The 18,392-nt window shown below is 43.3% G+C and overlaps 1 protein-coding gene and 1 long non-coding RNA gene across 8 annotated transcripts in view; one reads left to right on the top strand and one right to left on the bottom strand.

The window, feature by feature from the left end:
* LOC110072267 (uncharacterized) overlaps positions 1-17,031 on the top strand; it is a 48,378-nt gene extending 31,347 nt beyond the window's left edge. For 2 of the 3 annotated variants that reach the window (XR_012087579.2, XR_012087577.2), the window contains 3 exons: positions 3,824-3,906; positions 12,268-12,442; positions 15,602-17,031. This is a non-coding gene — a long non-coding RNA (uncharacterized LOC110072267). The remainder of the gene's footprint in view (positions 1-3,823; positions 3,907-12,267; positions 12,443-15,601) is intronic. The other variant, XR_012087578.2, reaches the window with a different exon arrangement.
* The window catches only part of KCNIP4 (potassium voltage-gated channel interacting protein 4), a 522,091-nt gene that overhangs the window by 441,135 nt on the left and 62,564 nt on the right, over positions 1-18,392 (bottom strand). The window lies entirely within an intron of this gene.

The following is an 18,392-nucleotide window of genomic DNA, read 5'->3' as shown; positions in this document are numbered from 1 at the left end:
AGAGTATATCTAGAAATAAGACCAAATTTTGTAACATCCTGGAGAGAGGACTTCTAGGCTCTGTGGGGGAACTGATGTGGCCTTAAAAATTAGCACCAGAAAACAGGATTTCAAGGCACACTGCAACCCTTCAGAGTTTTTGTCATTATGTGTCATTATGTGACACATTTCTTTAACAAACAAGCAAAAGAATACTTTTTACTGGATATATTCTGTTAAAATGGTTGAAGCATAAGCAGTTTGAACATTAAGAGCAGAAGCTGAGGTTGAAGCATGACATTTACTGGGTTAATGGCTGCAGAGGCACCACTGCACAATGTAGGTCAAGAGAAGTCAGCTAACCATCAACCACAAATGATAAATGGGCAAACTCTTCCCTTTGAAACAGCAGCATAATGTCCCACAAGGACAAAAAAGAGGCAAACATCAGAACAGAGATAGCTTGGAAGAAGCAAAATGTAGGTCAAAGTTCAAAAAATCAGCCAGACAGAAAACCTGTTCAAGCAGATTTTGGTACTTAAACTATCTCTATGGAAAAATCAGGAAAAGGCCACATGGTCCTCGAAACAATACAAATGCAGGAAAAGGTAATACCTTTAATGGACCATTAAGAATATAATGGTCTACAGTTTACAGTCTGCAAGGGGGCTGTGGGAGGAGGGTGTAGTTTCAAACTCATCCTCAGCCAGTATTTGGTTTTAAAAAGAGTTCGGTCATAAATTCCAAAATCCTGGCTGCAGGCATTCCATCTAAGAAGCTAAACCTAGCCCCTATACCAGCCATGAGACTTTGGGACTTTAATTAAAGTATTTAATTTGGGAACTACCTACAAGAACCTGGTGCACAGCTAGAAGATGAATTATCATCAAAAGCTTGCTGTTTGTTTTTGTTCTTTGTTTTATATTCATAATGGTCCAATAAAGGTATCACTTGTTCCTGCATTTGTATTATCTCTGCGGAAGAAATGATACATCATCTTATAAACAAATATCCTGCTATGACCATTTCCCCCAAATTAATTTAATAAACAAGATTGAGGACAATGAAGCGCCAGCAAAAGATTCTTCCTGGGCAAACCAAATCAGGGATGTTTGCAATGGTCCTTGAAATTAGGAAAATACTCATTTTCACCACAGACCTTGAGAGAGTTTGTGAGCAAGATACAAAATAAAATAAAAGATTATTTGTAAAGTGGATCCACTAAATCAAAAAGTAGACTAGGCAAGGTATCTGACTGGATTGCCAGGAAAAATGGTGGACAAGCTGTAGACATAAATGAAAATGATTCTGGTTGTAAATTGCAAATATGTTGGCAGTCTTTGGGTCTGAGACCCAAGTCCAAATCTGAGTCTTTAGCACCAAGTCTCGAATCCCAAGGCACAAGTCTAACTCCCTGTTAAAAACAAGCTATTTTGCCCAGAAAAAAGGAAGGTGTGTGTGGGTTATGAGTCAAGTCCAAGTCATTGGGAAAAAAGGTCAAATATGAGTTGAGTCACTGGTGTGGCTTAAGTCTGACTTGACAGCAAGTGTAAAGATTGCTTCTGTTCTCCTAAATTCCTAGGTGGAGTGGGAAATAAATATACTGGATTCATATTTCCATACAGAAATATCTATTTTTCACCTCCTGTGACTGCTAATGGAAGATAACATGTCTTGTTCTGGAAATCTATACATTTGCAAGGGTTGAGATGGGATGTGGAAATTGCACAAAATGTAAAATATAAAATTCAATGAGTAAAAATATACACATTACAAAAGTGCATGTAGACATGTTTTAATCCTTGTTCTTATTGTTACTTACAGTCAAGTTACCTCTGACTTCTGGTGACCCTATGAATGAGCTAACTCCAAAATGCCCTCAACTACCCTGCTCAGCTCTTGTAAACTCAAGTCTGTGTCTTCCTTTATGAAATCAGTCCATCTCATTTTTGAACTTTTCCTGCTGCATTCTTCTCTTTTCCAGAGAACCTTACCTACTTGTGATCCTCCCAAAGTAGGTCAATCTCAGTTTCATCTGTGTTGACTCTAGAGAAAGTACGAGTTTGATTTTATCTAGGACCCAGTTGTTCATCTTTGTGGCAGTCCAGGGCATCTGCAAAGCTCTTCTCCAAGCACCGTATTTCAAATGAATCAAATCCCCCCTGTCAGTTTTTTTACTGTCCGGCTTTCACACCCATACATAGTGGTTTGGAATATAATCATGTGGATGATTTTGCTTCTGGTCTCCAGTGACACGTCCTTACACTTGATGATTTTTTCTAACTCCTTCATTGCTCCCATTCCAATTCTCAGTCTTCTTCTGATTTCTTCACTCCAGTCTCTTTTTGGATTGATGACTGAACCATGGCATACTAAAGTTTTAACCATCTCAATCTCTTCGTTGTCAATACGGACATGCAGTTCTCTGACACTTTCTTCTTTCACTTTCATTAAAAGACAGTTTAAGTCATTGCTGCCAGTTAAGACGGTGTTGATACCGGAGCAGAATCAAACTAGATTGCAGCCGCCTAGAGTGGTCGAAATGACTAGATAGGCGGGGTATAAATACAATAAATAAATAAATAAATAAATAAATAAATAAATAAATAAATAAATAAATAAATAAATAAATTTGTATCATTATAAACATATGTTTATTGTATTTTCGGAATCTTCTCTGCTTTTACGAGAAGTCCCAGCTGACCTTTTATTTCAGGGGTCTCAAATTCAATTTACTTGAGGGGCCGCTGGAGGCAGAGTCTGGATGAGGCATCAGGTTTTCCATAAGAAAAGCTTTGTTAAAAAATTTCCAGTCTTCTCAAATCTCTTAATTTTTATTTTTTAACACAAAATAAAATGAAAAAATATACAAACAAATTAAGAATTTAGGTAAGAAAAAATAAATCTGTAACAATAACAATAACAACAACAACTACTACTACTACTACTACTACTACTACTACTACTATTATTATTATTATTAATAATAATACTAATAATACTAATAATACTACTACTACTACTACTACTACTACTACTACTACTAATAATAATAATAATAATAATAATAATAATAATAATAATAATAATAATAATAATAATAATAATAATAATAATTCTCTAGTGAGCAAATATATGTGATTTCTTCAGTCTTCTATATCATCTGTATTCAAATTCAAATGTCTGTATTAATAATTGTTTAACCTTTAGTCTTCTTCTAAACATGAATCGCTGTGAACATGAATGGAACATTGAAGAATATGAATTGTTCTTCTGAACATGGTTTCTCTTGCCAACTCCTTGATGCTAGAGACCTGGCAGTCCTTCCTCTTGCATAGTCGAGCCACATTTGGCTTGAAGGAGGAAGCAGTTGAGATCCTCAGTATGGCTTGAAGATGATCATCAGTAAGTCTGGACTTGGACTTGGACTTACTGAAGTTCAAGGTGGAGAAGAGCTTTTTGCACAAGTATGTGCTCCCAAAAAGGCACATGGTCGCTTGAACATTCAAGAAAGCTCAGGGAAGCTGGGGGTCAATTCTCTCAAAAATTGCCCAAGCTTGCCTGCTTTTCCACATGTTCCGAAGGATTTTCTTCCTAACATTTTGCCAGTCTCTGTGGCCAGCATCTTCAGAGGACAGGAGTCAGAACTCTGTCTGTGCTCTGGTGCAGTTTGTTGGATAGATGAGTATTTATAGCTGTGGGATCAGCTTTTGTCCTTTTCAGGAGATTGGGTGATTATGGTGATCAGCGTGTTTTTTAGTTATGGGTGTATTGTTGTGATAAGAGGGAGAGATGATCTGTCACTGTGATTGATGGGTGTTGTTCGCTGGTCTTTCCATCAAAGTGACATTGCCTGAGGCAATCAAAGGAGCTCACCCCACCCGGCAAGGGCTTCAGACGCATCCTCACATCCTCCTTTGGATCCCGGTGAGTATTCGTTCAAGATGGGAAACATTTTTACAGCTCTTCAAATTCAACATCAAAAGGACCTGATTTACTTGCTCCATAAAGAAGGCCGCCATAGTGTATATGCCTCAGTAGAGGATTTATTGACAGAAATAGGTACTTAATGTCCTTGGTATCCAGAAGAGGGCAGCCTTAAGCTTTCAGATTGGGATAAAATTGGGAATAAACTGCACAAAGACCCTGTTGCTCCAGTTAAACTCCTTCATACATGGCATCTTTGCAGGGACGCGATTTCAAAGATCGCAAACCCTTTGTTAGCCCAGTCTTTAGCTAACCTTCCAACAGCCTCTCAGATTTTGCCACCCTTTAAGCCATCAGATCTCCATGAAAATAGAAGCAATCCTTCTTACACAGCTGTCATCACTCTTCCAACAGTCCTGTCTCCCCTTTCTCCTCCTCCTCACTTCTCCCCTACTTGTTCAGCAGTGCAGCAGATGTTATCTGATGTCATGGCCCAAGGAAGCCCAGAGGACGTTGCTGCCACCCTCCCTGTTATGTCTGTTTGTCCTGTGGTTCCTAACAATCAGGGGCAGTGCGTTCATGAAAGTCTTCCCCTTGCTATGTTTAAAGAGTTCAAAAAAAGTGTAGTTGAAAAAGTGGGGTTACTTACCTGTAACCATGGTTCTTCGAGTGGTCATTCTGTGAATTCACACAAAAGGGTTAAATCAGCGCCAGCGATGATCCTCTTGGAATGTTCTAGAGCTAAAAGAAACAAAGTTGTAGATTAGGTACACTGCGCATGCTCCTCCCACCCAGTTCCATTTATCCGCCACTAGAAGCAGCCATAAGGCTGAGCAAGAGAATCGTAAAAATCAGTGACGGACAGTGGGGAGGCAGGGTGGGATTGTGTGAATTCACAGAATGACCACTCGAAGAACCATGGTTACAGGTAAGTAACCCCACTTTCTTCATCGTGGTCTTCTGTGAATGCACACAAAAGGGTGACTAGCTAGCTGACTCACCGGATGGAGGGACGTCACTGAAGAACTGATGTCAGCACCGCTCTCCCGAAGGAAGCCTCCTTCTTAGCTCTCACATCCAGTCTGTAGTGGTCGACGAACGTAGAAATGTTAGACCACGTGGCTGTTCTACAGATATCGGGTACATCAATGCCACGTAAGAGAGCTGTAGATGAGGCAACTGCCCTGGTGGAATGGGCTCTGAGTCCTTCAGGAGGGTCTTTATGCAGGAGCTCATAGGCTAGTGAGATCGTAGACACAAGCCATCTCGATAGGGTCGATGGTGACGCTGGTAACCCTTTCTTACAACCAAAGTAGCACAAAAAGAGTCTGTTAGATAAACGGTACTCCTTAGATCTGAAGACATAAAAGGCAAGCGCCCGCCGAACGTCCAGAGTATGGAGCATGCGCTCCGTGTCATTAGAAGGATTCGGGAACAACGTCGGTAGAATAATAGGTTGATTTAGGTGGAATTGGGACACCACCTTGGGAAGAAAGGAGATATCGGTATGGAGGACCACCTTCTCCCTGAAAAACTGTAAAAAGGGCTGGTCCACTCTGAGAGCAGCCAGTTCACTAGCACGCCGCGCAGAGGTAATAGCCACTAGAAAAAGGGTTTTAAGGGCCAAAAGCTTCAAGTCACAGTGCGCCATGGGTTCAAAAGGCGGTCGCGTGAGGGCGCGAAGAACCAACTGCAAAGACCACTGAGGAACAGGAGGTCGAACTGGTGGTCGTAAGTTTGCCAAACCCTTCAGAAATGCCTTAACAGTCGGGTGAGAAAAAAGACGGGAAGCCGACGAACCACGAGGCTGAAATGAAACAACCGCTGCTATATAAACCTTCAAAGTGGGAATAGAGAGGTTGAAGTCAAAGAGATAACGCAGAAATTGGAGCAGGGTAGATAAGGTTGTCAGAGACGGGACTAACCCTCTAGAAGCTGTAAATTTTAGGAAACTTTGCCATTTGTAAGTGTACAGCTTCATGGTCGATGGTTTCTTAGACATGGCCAGTACCTCCTGGATTTGCGGGATATCTTCCACGCGTGGAGATGTAGCGTGTCCAGATCCGGATGGAGCATCTTGCCTGCATGTTGTGTCAGAAGCTCCGGAAAGAGAGGAAGTGGGAGAACATCCGTGGACATTCTCGACAATGTGTGGAACCACGGTTGACGGGGCCAAAAGGGTGCTATCAGAATGGCCTCTACCGCTTCGTCCCTGATCTTGATTAATGTTCTTTGAATAAGAGGAAAGGGTGGAAACAGGTATACGAGACCGACGTCCCAGCTGACCATGAACGCGTCTCCCAACGACCCCGCACCCCTGCCCGCTCTGGAGGCGTAAGCAGGACACTTTCGGTTGTGTATCGTTGCAAAAACATCCATGACTGGAGTGCCCCAACGTTGGCAAATGCGTTGGAAGATCCTGTTGTCTAGTTGCCACTCGTGCATCTGACTGGTACGGCGGCTGAGATCGTCCGCCATTGTGTTGTCCTCCGAGGCAATATGTATCGCCACGGGGAAGACATGATGGCGGTAGCACCACTCCCAAAACATCACGGTGATGAGAAGTAGCGACTGTGAATGCGTGCCCCCTTGCTTGTTCACATAGTACAAGGCCGTGGTGTTGTCCGTGACTACTTGGACACCCCGACCTTGTACCAGAGGTAGAAACGTCTTGAAAGCTTTGAAAATGGCTAGGATTTCCAAGTGGTTGATGTGTAGTATCTTCTCCTGCGCTGTCCACAGGGAATGTATCTTGTGAGGACCACAGTGTGCACCCCAGCCGATAGGGCTCGCATCTGTGGTCACCTGTACCGACAGCCGGAGCGGTCGAAATGGGCGCCCTATTGCCAAATGCGGAGTGAAACCCCACCATTGGAGTTGTCGAGCTAACTCCCGGGTGACTGGAAGCCGTTTGTGTTGACAATCTGTCTCTGGGTTGAATTGTGACAGAAACCACGCTTGAAGGGACCTGAGTTTCAACCTGGCGTGAGCCAACCCTGGGGTCGTTGAGGCCATCAGACCGAGGAGATGCTGGGCGTGTTTTGCTGTGACTGTTGCCCCCGGTTGAAACTGCCGGATTGCTTGGCATATTTTTTGTATGCGCTCTGGTGGTAGAAAGATGCGTCCTCTTCTGGCATCTATCTTCGCCCCGATGTAGTTGACGACCCGAGATGGGACTAGGTGAGACTTTTTGATGTTTACGGTAAGACCTAGGCCGCGTAGAACATGAAGCACATATGTTTTGTCTTTCAGAGCACGGCGTCTGGATGTGGAGACTATTAACCAATCGTCTATGTACGGGAATACTTGAATTCCGTTTAGACGTAAGAACGCTGCTACGGGCGCCATACATTTGGTGAAGGTTCTGGGAGCTGTGGCCAAGCCGAAGGGGAGGGCCAGATACTGGTAAATGGTGTCGTGAAAAAGGAATCTGAGGTACTTGCGATGGAGGGGATGTATCGTTATATGAAAATAGGCATCCTTCAAGTCTATGACGAGAAACCAACTGTTCTTTTTCAACAGGTGGATTATCGATTCTAAGGTGACCATGCGGAATCTTCGCGGATGGAGGTAAGTATTTAGTTTTCTCAAGTCCAAAATTGGTCTGATGCCTTTGTCCTTCTTGGGGACGGCGAAATATCTTGAATAAAAGCCGTCTTTGATGTCTGAAACGGGAACTCTTTGAATAGCATTTTTCCGTAGCAGAGAAAAAACTTCTTCTTCTAGGACAGGATCTGATGATGTAGAGAGAACCTGCCCTAGAGGAGGCGATTTTATAAACTCCAAAAGATAACCGAATTGAACGATGTTTAATACCCAAGAGTCTCCTGTAATAGCTAACCAATTCTGGAGATAAGGAGAAAGTCTTGTTCCGTGTTGTGTTGGGACTGAGATGACTGGGTCAAAGGTACTGTTTTGATTTTTTGGCAGGTTGTTTGAACCCCTGACGACGCTGAGAATGCTGAGGACGGTAAGTATTGGAAGATGAAGCAGCAGTGGCAGACCTAGTTTGAGATTGTCCCTTGAATTGCTTGTACTGTGAGCCTTGGAAGTACTGATTGTAAGGCTTCTTCCAGTGGTATCTGTTATATTTAGACTGAGGCTGTATGTAGTATGATTTGGCAGTCTTTTTTGCTTTATGCAGTTCCTCAAGGTATAGATCAGTTTTGTCACTGAAAAGTCCCGAGGCGTCAAAGGGCAGATTTTCCACTTTCGCCTTGACATCATCTAGTATGTTGGCTTCTCTAAGCCAAGCATGACGACGAAGAGTGACAGCAGACATCAAAATCCTAGCCGCAGCCTCAACAGAATGTTTTGTAGCTATACGCAGATGCTTAGAGACAGTTTGAGCCTCTTCATAAGTGTTGAGAAAGTCCTGTCTAGCGTCCTCAGGTATCATCCGCAGCCCAGGCAAGACTTTAAGCCAGAGCTGCTTCTGATACGCTCCTAATGCAGTCTGGTAGTTGGCAACTCGTAAAATAAAGGCGATAAGCGAATAAACTTTCCTGCCAAGCACCTCTAGTTTTTTGCCTTCCTTATTAGTGGGAGTGACGTGTGATCTCCCCGTCGGTTTAGTGCAACTAGTTTCCACTATTAAGGAATTGGGAATAGGATGTTTGAGGAGGAACCTGGTATCTTCTCCTGATATCCTATAAAGATTATCAGTACGTCGAGATAGAGAGGGAGTGTTAGATGGTTGCTCCCAGAATTCTTTAATTATATTGGTCAGAGCAGAGAGGTAAGACAAAGTAGGTGGAGGGGAGCGCTCACTATTGATGTCTCCAAATATGAGGTCCTCTTCAACTATAGAGGGCGCATCCACTTGAAGCTTGAGCACCTTAGCCAACCTGGAAAGCATCTGTGAATATGAGGAGAAATCCTCTGACGGTGAGGAGGCATGAGGGTCACCAGTGTCAGAGCCTACCTCCTCACCCATTGGCAGCTCCCCTTTATCATCCGGAGGATGCGGCTCGTCCTCAGACTCAGAGCAAGTATCAGAAAAAAGAGCATCGTCTTCGGAGGAGGGGGAACGCCTCCGTTTTCGTGGTGGTGGTTGAGGTCGCGAGGGCTCCCTAACTGGTTGCTGAGGAGTAAGTGTTAGGGATGGTGCAGAAGAAATAACAGCCGAGGCATCCTTAATCTGCCCTGTAACGTTAGATGGTAACGGGGGTGGTTCGGCGTCGAGACGATGTCGACATCGATGCCGCCGCGGAGGTGAAGAGGATGAAGACGATGAAGTATAAGCGTGCCTTGCCCTCCTTCGACGTCGACGCCTGTCCTGTGATGTGGAGGACGAGGTAGATGTGTACCTCCGACGATGTCGGCGTCGACGCCTTCTCGGCGGGGAAGAGGAAGATGAGGAATCTTCCGAAGAGGATCTCTGCCGACGTCGAGAACGCCTGTCGGGAGACCGACATCGGCGTTTCGAAATGTGCTTCCTCTTGCGAGAGCGCTTCCTCGGCGACGACCTCTGTCTCAATGCCGATGAGGAGGAATGAGCCAACGACGCCCGCCCGGTAGATACAGGGCTATGGGGCGGAGACACCAAGCTTGCGGTAGCACAAGCAAGCTGGCGAGGCGTCGGGGACAAAGCCCGAGGAACATCCAGTGGCTCAGCCTGTCTAGGAGGTAGCGAGATCGGTACCTCCGACAGGGATTCTCTGTCTCTTAGAGACTCCTCCAAAATAGGGGACGGAATAGGAGCAGGAGCAGATAGCAATTGTTCGGTTGCCCCCAGCTCTTTACCCGCCTTTTTCTTTGGTTGCTTCGCAGGTTTGGACGCCGCGGTTTTGGAAGATGGTGCCTTTTTCTTTGAAGGTTTGTCCCCAAGCTTATTTTGAGCCTTGGTGCAGGATTGACCCAGGCTGGTAGAAGTCGATGGGGCAGCGGCGGAGGCGGGGAACTCCATAGATGATGGTTGTGAAGCAGCCAGGGCAGCGTCCCAAAGATGATATTTCAAGCGCTGTTGGCATGCACGAAGGGCAGGTTTTGTGAAAGCCCTACAGTGCCTGCAATCCTGGGGGGAATGCGCCTCCCCCAAACAAAAAAGGCACTTTTCGTGTCTGTCCTGAAAAGGGAGCTTGCGATTGCAGTCCACGCAGCGACTAAATGGGCCAGACGGGGACATAAGCTGCAAAAGCGAAATCCGCCGCACCCAGGAGACCGTTGGTTTAGGCGGGAAAAACCCGATTCGTCACAACCAGCGAAAAACCAGTGCCAAGTCCAAATAAACAATCCGCGTCAGGATAGGAGAGGTTAGAATAGTCGGTAGTCGTACAGGGTCAAAAACCGCAGGGTCCAAAGCCGAAAAAAGTCCAAGAATAAGAAAATATATCAGAGCTCTAGCCGAAAGGAACCACTTCGCACAGCGGAGAAATGGAACTGAGGCTGGGTGGGAGGAGCATGCGCAGTGTACCTAATCTACAACTTTGTTTCTTTTAGCTCTAGAACATTCCGAGAGGATCATCGCTGGCGCTGATTTAACCCTTTTGTGTGCATTCACAGAAGACCACGATGAAGAACGGTCTCCATAGAGTTTTACTCTTGGGTTGGTTGATGGCTTACAAGGAAATGGAAATCTTATTCCAGCTGACTGGAAAGTCTTTGTTAAAGCAATGCTCACTCTTGTACTTTTCATGCAGGAATGGAGAGATGCTGCTGTCATTTTGGTCATGGATAATTTACAAAACTATATTGCTGTGTTTGCAGATTAGCTAAATGGAGATTGACTCTTTGTCACCATAGCACAGCAGATTACCATCCCTAAACAGGGGATTGGCACAAGTGGGTGACATTGTTAGAGCAGCCTGGTTATAAATCCCAGACAAAGGTACCCCTTTAGGGTCTTTTGCCAATTTGTATCAGGGTCCTACAGAGGACTATATGTCTTTACGTTAGTGCAGTTCCAACAGTTCCTTGGGCACTAAATTGAGCTTGTCCATTTTTGTACCTTCCTACTCATGAATTGCAGCCTTTGTTTAATGTACTCCAGGGACATCAGTCTCCTGCTGACTCCATACCCATCACCAAGGCTATGAAACATGCCAAACATCAAATTAATGCAGCCTTGCGATGTACATGACTAAGTGTCTCTACATTCCCCTCATCACATACACACAATTGACTCTTGTGTAGGGTATTGTGTGGGTGATCATGGAACAAAGGAATGGCTAATTGCCTGAAGGAGAGAACAAAGGAGTCGACAGCGAAAGTCCGAGCCAGCAGAGGCTACTGGCAATGACCTGAGGGCTCTTTTTATTGACTTAGCATGATTATATAGTATGTTGAGAGAAACAGATAGGATACTAGTTACCTAATCGTAACTAGGATTGGCTAAAATAACCCTTTGATCTTATGGTTACTGCTAAGCGAAAGGGCAGAAGAAGGGGCTACCCCAACTGCTGGCAGCTGCCACATCCAGCCAGGAGTCTATGCACGTCACTGGAATAGAATGCAGCTACAACCTTTAAGCAGACGTTTCCCACATTTCCCCTAGTTTGTTAAGCAAAGGGACATATTCTTTCATATATTTGTGAACTACATATAAGTATTTTCGGTGAAGGCCTGAGGGTGAAGCTTTGAGACAGGTAGTTATCATGGAAAAGAAGGCTGGTATACATTGAATAAAGCAACAGGAACTTATAAGCAGTATGAGGAGCATATATTAATACAATATGAAGCCATCCAAAGTGGGGTAGCCATGACCACAAACTATCCCACCAGGAAGGATGTCCTATTGTATGTTATTGGCAAGCTGTCTAAGCTGAGCAAATTGATTATTTACTCCATGACTAGTATCAGATAAGTTAAAGCAACAGAGATTGGCAAAAGACTCACCACTGATGTGATTACCCAACACAAGATAATCCAATGCTGCGTGATTGTCTAAAATAGCATCATGTAGTTGTTGTTGTTCCTAATTCAGCAGGGCAATAGCAGTGTAAGTGTGGTCAATGGCTCTAGCTAAGGAGTACACAATGTTTGCAAGAGTGTGAGAATTATGAACAGCAAGGCCAGGAACGCTAACAAGCGATACAGCCAGTGAAACATTCTGCTTTGGATAACAAAGTATCCAAAGCAGCATTGCTGTTTTTTTTATAAGTTGCCATGTGCAATGCAGATTTGTGTTCACTCATCCTCTTGTACAGAGAATACATTTTTGCTCTATACTGAAGACAGAGGGCCACTGCTGGCAAAGGATGGCATAGCTCACATTAGTGGATGAACAGTAACACAATCATGTAGTTGTGAGTAACACAGAGTAGATGCAGGGGTACAAGTGATGTTTGTAGATGGGTTCTAATGGACAGACGTAGGGACCCTTGTTCATTTTCTAATGTGAGCTATGTCATTCTTTTCCAGCCTATGTTAGTCTTTGAAATGCACAATATTTTTCTTATGTTCTTGTGAAGAAGAGGAGAATGAGGAGGAAGATGCGGACAGAACTACACCATCCCCACCCTCCTAGTTTTTACTCTCATTCCATCTGGACTCCCATTTTCCATTCTCCAGAGTAGCAAACTCAAGTAATGTGACAGTAAGTATCATGTATACTTAGTGCATATAACCAGTGCTTATAACAACGTATATGAAGACTTCATGTAAGTGAACCTGGCACTACAAAATGCCAGAGTTTTTAAAACAGGCTCTGAAAACAGGCTCTCCCTGTAGTTGCTCCATGTTTTATTACAGCCAGGATTGTGACACATAGTGAACATGTTCCGATGGCTGTTGTTCTTCATTCCATTTTCAGTTATTTCAGAGCACCCAACATATGTTTATCTTTTGTGCTTTGCAATTGCCAAATTACTTTTCTCAAAACTTTCATCCTTTGACAATGTTTGTTAGCACTGCCATCTCGTGGCTGCTAGCATAACACTACATTTTAACTTTTCCACCTAAAAACTGTGGCGTAACTGAGGATAGAGTCCTATAGCCAATGTTTAAGCGGTTAAATATTTATGCATACCCAGAACTGCCCCAAATTGAACAAATTATGGAATGAATCTCTCTCCACACCATCTATTTTGCCTATCTTTCCTGTATGGATTTCCCAAACCACCTTTCCTCTGTCTGTAATCTTAAAACTCAGTCCCACGCTTTCCTCTCTTAACCCTAGACTCCATTTTCTATACAGTGGTGCCTCGCATAGCGATCGCTCCGTTGAGCGACGAAATTGCTTAGTGACGGAGTTTTGCGATCGCAAAAGCAATTGCTTTGTGATGATCCCTATGTTTTTTTTTTTCGCTTTGCGATGATCACGGGGAAGCAATCATGGCAAAGCGACCCTTTTTAAACAGCTGATCGGCGGTTTCAAAATGGCTGCTGGGAAAACAAAATGGCCGCCCGCTGTTTTTCCTCGCTTAAGAGGCAGCGAAAATGGCGGCGCTATGGAGGATTTTCGCTTAAAGGTGAGGTTTTAAGCCCATAGGAACGCATTAATCACATTTTAATGCATTTCTATGGGCTTTTTAATTTCGCTTAGCAATGTTTTCGCTTAGCAACGTTTTCCCCGGAACGGATTAACGTCGCTAAGCAAGGCACCACTGTATTTGCTATGAAGCACAACCCAGAAACTAATGAGAATTTCATTTCTGTTTTTCTTTTACCATAAATTATCCAATTTACAACTTCTACAACTGGATTGGATACAGAATGTCAACTAAAGTCTTCTCATTTCCTCACTTGGGTGTTACTCACCCAAAACAATTGTAGATTTAAAAACAGGCAAGAAAATATGTGTATATTTGAAAAATACAGATAGGAACTATTTAGGGAGAGGCACCTGTGGTCCTCCACCTGCTGAGCACTCAGAACGCTCATTTGCTCAAATCAGCATAACTCACAGTGAAGGGTCAGAGCTGCAGTACTGTACAACAGTGGGGGTGGGGTGGGGACACACCTACTTCTGCCTTAACCAATGCAAAGCATTTGAAAAATGCACACAAATAACATACATTTCAAAAATATGTAGAAAAAATGCACAAGCACAGGTGCAAGTCAGAGTAAGCTCTCAAGATGAACCTCAATAAGTTTGTTCTTTACAGATTTAAAAGCAGCTAAAACAGTTCATTATATGGAACCTGGAGACCCTGATATAATTAGTCACTCCATTAATACAATGCTTTCAATAGACATCAGGAAACAAGCTTTTAAGTGACTTTTAGCCACAGAGAATCCTTCAGCCTCTTTGAGACTTAGTAGTACCCCTTCTCAACTTCCAGGACTGGGCGCCTTATAAATCCCTCTTCTTCCAGAATAAGTGCAGCTCATCATCTCCAGCACACTGTCAGGAGGTTGTAACTAAACTGATGAAGCAACCAGCTCCATATACAATGGAAGTTGCTTTGAACAAGGGAAAGCACACATAGAATACTTACCTTGATCAAATGAGTATAAAACTACTCTCTGCCTCATCATTTGATGGTCAATCTGCCTATAAAAATGGATTATCAGCCCACCTTGGAAGATGGAGAGAGATATTACAGCTGGCACCATATTTGATGCCTACATTTATACCTCAGAGGTGCACCAAAAAGCGACATTGCCTCTACTCCCCCAAGTCTATCTCCGGAAGTCCTGCTTCCATGCACTAAACACTGCTGGTTGGTTTCAGGTTTTTCTGTCATGTTGCAAGACCAGACAGCTTTCTGAAAGTACTGATTGATCACATTATAGGACAGATAACAGAGCTGCACCCATCCCTATCACCCTACACAAATGTGGACGAGGGGTGTCAGTCGGGCTTTCCTCTGAGGAGAGGCATTCAAATCTGTGATGAGATAGCAACTCCCCTTTCCTTTGCTGTGTGTTTTGTGTGTTTAGTCGTTTAGTCGTGTCCGACTCTTCGTGACCCCATGGACCAGAGCACGCCAGGCCCTCCTGTCTTCTACTGCCTCCCGGAGTTGTGTCAGGTTCATGTTGGTTGCTTCGCAGACACTGTCCAGCCATCTCATCCTCGGTCGTCCCCTTCTCCTCTTGCCATCACACCTTCCCAACATCAAGGTTTTTTCCAAGGACTCTTTTCTTCTTCTCATGAGATGGCCAAAGTACTGGAGCCTCAGCTTCAGGATCTGTCCTTCAAGTGAGCATTCAGGGTTGATTTCCTTTAGAACTGATAGGTTTGTTCTCCTTGCAGTCCAGGGGATTCCCAAGAGCCTCCTCCAGCACCACAATTCAAAGGCATCAATTCTTCGGCGGTCTGCTTTCTTTATGGTCCAGCTCTCACTTCCATACATCACGACAGGAAAAACCATAGCTTTGACTATTCGGACTTTTGTTGGCAAGGTGATGTCTCTGCTTTTCAAGATGCTGTCCAGATTTGTCATCGCTTTCCTCCCAAGAAGAAGGCGCCTTTTAATTTCAGGGCTGCTGTCTCCATCTGCAGTGATCATGGAGCCCAGGAAGATAAAATTTGACACTGCCTCCATATCTTCCCCTTCTATTTCCCAGGAGGTGATGGGACCAGTGGCCATGATCTTAGTTTTTTTGATGTTGAGTGTGTGTTTGCTGTGTGATAAGGTATAATTTGGAAAAAGGCTTTGTTTTGTTGCATCAGTAGATCAGTTCTAAGTCATATGTTTATGCTCACACTGTTGGATTATAGTTATGAGGACATTTGTTACCATACTTGTATTTAAAATTTAAGTAAACATCTGTTAGATTACAATTTTATTCTCTCTTTATATTTTTCCAGCATACTGATGACACCTTATTCCAAATCTCCTGATGATCTCCATCAGCAGTTCAACATAAATGTCAGATACCATTGGGGCACACCACAATTGAGAGTTCAACGGGCCAACAAGTTAACCCCAAGCTGAACTGTCTGGACACATTCCTCATGGAAGGACTGAAGAAAGCTCAATGCCATCCCCCGATCCCTATCTCAGAGACCCTGCTCAGGAGGACACCATGGTGGATGGTATCAAAAGCCACTGAGAGATCAAGGAGAACCAGCAGGGTACCTTTACCCCTGTCAGCTCCCCTTAAAAGTTCATTGTGTAGTGTGACCAGTGTTGTCTCAGTACCCTGTTGTTGCCTGAATCCAGACTAGAGTGGGTCAAGGCAATTTTGCTTCTCCAGGTATGTCTGAAGCTGATTAGCCACTACCTGCTTGATCACCTTCCTCATAAAAATAATATTGGCAATTGGAAGTAAGTTATGATCACTCATTGCCAGTTGAGGGCATTTAATGGTGGGTCAGATAATGATTTCTTTTACACAAGGAGAGATAAATCCCTCCTTCAGTAATTTGATGACAATATTCACAACCCAATTCACCACAGCCCCATTGTCAGCTTTTATTAGCCAAGGCAGGCAAGAATCGAGCTAGGAGGCAGTAGCCTACACCTAACCAGCAGCCTGGAAACCTCCTTTGGCATTACCAGGTCAAACTGAACCAAATGGGCAGGGTTAGAGGGTGCAGCAGCAGTCCCCACCCAATCAACCAAACTGCTGGTGAAGTCAAGATCAGACTGGATGTCCTTTTAGAAGGCTATAAATTGTCCGCTGTTTTTTTTTTTTTTTTTTTTTTTTGAAGCAAGGCCTTTGAGGGCCACGGTTGGTGAGACCATGAACCACCCAGACGTTTTCTGCCTGTCAGTTTGTGGCCTCATTAATGATCTTGCTGTTGAAAACCCTTTTTGCTGCTTTCAAGGCATTGGCATGCCTCCTACATAAACCCTTAACGGCAGCCAAATTTAGATCCAACTGGTCTTTCCGCCACCTGCTAAAACAGCAATCACTGCTTCCTGCACCTCTCCTGACTTCTATCTAAGAAACATGTGCCTAGCAAAATCCATCATGCCATGAACTTTGGGACTTGAGTTTTCACACTGGTACAGCATGATGAAGTGGTGTTTTGATCCACAAAAGCTTGTGTACTGCATAGTGATTTTTAAGTGGTCTATAAAGGTATCACCTATTGCACAAGTAAATGAAGTTATTTCCTTTTCTGAGATCTGCATTGCCACACATAATAACTTTAACAATAAGTATAATCGATATACTTTGTGTTGATCCAGTGGATACAGGGGTTCTATTGTACCATTATAGTTGCACATTTATAAAAATAACTTTTCTTTCTTAAAGTGACTGAACTATTAAAGCATTGAAGTACGACTAGCCACTAGCCTGTGGTACAAAACATTACCAAGTACTATAAGAAAGCATTGATAATATAGATAACATGTTTTTAAAAGCAAACATGCTGAACATATTTTTAAAAATCCACACGACTAATGGGTTATTATTGAAATGAGTTTTTCCATAATAACAAATGGAACAGCCTTTCAGTTTTGTATGTAATAGAAACACCTGGAATTTACTATGGCCAAAATCATGTACCTTAGCATAGTAAATTGCACTAGAATAGTCTCATTAACTCAATGCAGATTTTGTAAATCAACTCCTCCATAAATTCCACTGATTCTAATAGGCCGATTCTAACTGCAATTTACCATAGCATGGTAAATCACAGTTAGAAGAGGCCCATTTGAATTAATAGTATTATAGTTGACTCACCAAATCCCCATTGAATGGACCTACTGTAGTGCAATTTACTTCACTAAGCAACAGGATTTTGCCCTGTATTTTCAAGGGCATTTAAACAAACACTTGTCTGTGACTTATTACAAAAGGAGTGCTAGCAACTCCTTTAGCAACAAATGACTACAGCCCTGGTTGCTTTATTTTTGCTTCTCCTCTTCCATGGCATTCTGGGTAAAGATCTCCTGCAGCAGATACTTATTCTCGCTCCCGAACTCAGGCACATACAGATGAACAGTTAAGGTATGTGAGAAGATTCTATGGGGTTCTACAGGAAGTTTGTTCTCTCTTAATCAAATAATAATAAGCATGTGTAGGTCTATAATTCTTCACATTAATATTGTACATATTGTACATTTACATTATTAGAATGATGACAACTAATATTTAACTTAACTGGAATCACCATATGTGTGAATATTTTGAGAAAAGGGAATAGCTATCTTGGTCTGAACAGGAGGGCATTTTAGGTTGTTCACTGTGTCAGCACTTATGGCAAAAATATTGTTCAGGGTCCTACTGCAGAGTGAACTGAGCATGAGGCTTAATGCGTTCTGGAAAGAAAGACCTGCTCTATTTCAGATGGCGGCTCTAAAATGGCCACCCACTGTGCAAAATGGCTCCCCGCTGTGCTTTAGGATGGATTCCTCGCTTTACAGGCACCGGAAAATGGCCGCCCTATGGAGGATCTTCACTGGACGCTGAGGTATTTAGCCCATTGGAACGCATTGAACCAGTTTTCAATGCATTTCAGTGGGCTTTTTCGTTTCGCTTGACGAGGATTTCGCTTAACTGCGATTTGAACGGAACAAATTATCCTAATCAAGCAAGGCACCACTGTATGTGTATCCCTAGCCATGATTCTGTTCCTTAATAACTCTATAAATATCCACAACAGATAGACACATAGATATCCATAACTGTAGTGAGGAAACATT

Source organism: Pogona vitticeps, chromosome 5 (assembly GCF_051106095.1).
Source record: "Pogona vitticeps strain Pit_001003342236 chromosome 5, PviZW2.1, whole genome shotgun sequence".
NCBI classification, from domain to species: Eukaryota; Metazoa; Chordata; class Lepidosauria; order Squamata; family Agamidae; genus Pogona; species Pogona vitticeps.
The sequence above is the reverse complement of the archived record's forward strand: the minus strand, read 5'-3'. Positions and strand labels throughout refer to the sequence as shown.